The following is a 2,788-nucleotide window of genomic DNA, read 5'->3' on the forward strand; positions in this document are numbered from 1 at the left end:
GTTTATTTGATTGTTGGCCTCACTAATCTTTGTTCTTGTTTCCTCTCTCCTCCCTCTTCAGAGTTGAATCTTTCATCTAACCCTCAACATCTTCCTACTTCTGCAGGTCTCTCATTTTCAGTTCTTCTATTTATTGAATTAATTATTTTCATTCTTTTGGGTCTGGAGTCCATAAATCCCAAATGTTTTCCTTGGCTCTCCTGCTCTGCTAGTGGACCATCTACCCCTATTCCCAGTGTGGGCCCCAGTGTTTCTTACCCAAGTAGAGGAGGATGTCCTGGCCTCCTAGGCTGCTATGTGTCACCTGGCAATACAGGCCAGATGTCTCAGTGGCTCCCACATCCAAGAAAACCTGAAGGTACCATGTCCCATCAGCATTGGGCAAGATACCACTTTGTTGAGTGCCCTGTTGTAGGTGTTCACCTCGCATCCACTTCACCCAAATTGGCTTTGGATGGAAGCCAGAGACATGACAAACCAGCATCTGCTGGTCAGGACCAGTATTAGAGCCAGTGGACAGCCAGGCCTCTGGTTTTACTGCAGAGAACAGGAGAGATACTCAGATAAGGACACTAACACAGACTTGGAAGTTCATATCTTCACATTAGCCTAGACCAGCGGTTCTCAACTTATGGGTCTCGATCCCTTTGGCGGTCCAATGACCCTTTCACAGGGGTCTCCTAAGACCATCCTGCATATCAGATATTTACATTACAATTCATAACAGTAGCAACATTACCCTTATGAAGTAGCAACGAAAATAATTTCATGGTTGGGTCACAACATGAAGAACTGTGTTTAAAGGGCCAGAAGGTTGAGAACCTCTGGTTTACAGACACATCTGTCACCTGCTGGGAATTCATCAACCATTATCTTTCTTCCTCTTCACCCCTTATCCTCAATTTGAAGGGAAGGTGGGAATGTGTGTAATTTTAGAAAATTCTTGGAGGAAGGATATGGGACTGACCTTGTCTCTGGAGATCGGCCTTCCCTGCATCAAGAATACTCGAGAGGAAACGTGGGCAGGTGTCACTGAGAATCTTCTGAACTATTTCTTGATGGCATGGTTCTGATTAAATAGTCCATACACATCCTGAGCTCTTGTTCCACCATTTGGAGATGGAAACAATGAATTGTTCTGGTGTACAAGAGCTCTGATCCTTGATAAGCAAATCGATAAAAGGCTACTGTGGCTTCCCCAGGGTGCAGCTCACAGCCCATTGTTATCTGAATCTCAAAGGGATCTAGGAAAGAGGGTTGTAAATTAGAGGAAAGAGAGAATAAAAAGATGAAATTAGTAGAAGCAAAAAAAAAAAAAGGAAATAGAAGAAGTTTGGCGGCTCTGAGATAATGGAACAAACTTTGGTTTGATCTGAAGTTCAGAATAAGTGTAATTGGTGGTAGTTGAAGGTGGAGGAAAAAATGACTTTTTTTGGAAATTGAAGTGAGCAAATGGTTGAAAGCTGGTCACATAAATGGTGAGAGCAAGAGAATAAGGAAGCACTTAATGTGAAAAGAGTTTGATTATAATAACCCAAGGTGCATGAAATGCTATAGGTTACAATAAAAGTACAGACAAAGAATGCAGAAGAGATCAACTGTGGGGAAAATTGGAGTAAGGAACATATTGAGACACACACACCCCTGACCCAGCACATTGTGTCTCCCCTTTTTGGGAATTGAACTTACATTTAAACTTCCATTGACTGGCATGACTGTGAATTACTTGAGGCATTATAATAGAGAACCCATGGAAGAATTCTTCCAGTTCTTTTATCTCTTCCTTGCTCAAGTTGCCCTTGGACCAAGGTTGCAGGAAAATAATTCTGCCAGAGTTGGTGTCCCAGCCATGAGTCTGCAAGTCACCCAACCAAGCAGAGTTCTGAATTTTCACCCAGGAATGGTTGTAGAAGGATGAGCTGTGGATCATTTTGAAGGAGATCTCCTCCTGTAAGGCTGTGGCAAAAGAACAGATAGAATGAGGAGAAGAAAAGGCATAGGGAAGGAGAGAGAATGAAGAAAGGTGCCAGGAAGGAAACATTCAGCATTTGGAGATTAGGGAAGCCATGGCTACTTCAGCAGACATTCAGCTTCCCAGGGCTCCAGGTTTTACAAACAACCTTCAGAAGGGCACAGGGTCCCAGAGTACGAGATACTGAGAACTACACTGACATTCTCCTCTCCAGGTATGTTCTGGGGACACCACACAACACAAACACACACACACACTTTTGCACCCAACAGTGCAGTTGCCAGAGTTCTTACCATCTTCATTGTCACCAGTTGTGAAGAGAACTGCTAGCAATGGAATTTGCAGAAACAGCATTTCAGTTACAGATGTTATATCTTCTTCAGGAAAGTTGGTCTTTAGCTTCTGTTTTAAATAAAACTACTCCACAATACCTCTATTCTGACTTCCTTCTTCTACAAACAAACCACCACCAAAAAAAACAAAAATAAAAAGCCAGTGCTCCTTCCCTAAACTGTAGGCACTGATTCAGCCTCTCATTTCCCCTCCACTTCTGACTTTCAACTTCTCCCCTCGCTACAAGCCTTCATTCTGTTCATCTTTCTCTAATTCAGCCTCTATGGACTAAGTCTTATGTGGCATTGAAAAGCCAGTTTATCTCTGGGGACATTTTCTTTTCATTCAGACAATGAAAGCATAAAACCAAGAGACTTTCCAATTCCTACCTGATGTTCTTTTGTCCCTGCTCTTTCCTGTCACTCTGTCCTTCTCTTGCCAAATTTAAATACTCTTCAAATACTCTCTTCTTCTATCTGAGCC

The 2,788-nt window shown here is 42.6% G+C and overlaps 1 pseudogene; it reads right to left on the reverse strand.

Annotated features, from left to right (window-relative positions):
* Positions 1 to 226: 226 nt before the first annotated feature.
* On the reverse strand, positions 227 to 2,788 carry LOC102761296 (annotated as a pseudogene).

The sequence above is a fragment of the Myotis davidii genome, unplaced genomic scaffold, assembly GCF_000327345.1.
Source record: "Myotis davidii unplaced genomic scaffold, ASM32734v1 scaffold394, whole genome shotgun sequence".
NCBI lineage: Eukaryota > Metazoa > Chordata > Mammalia > Chiroptera > Vespertilionidae > Myotis > Myotis davidii.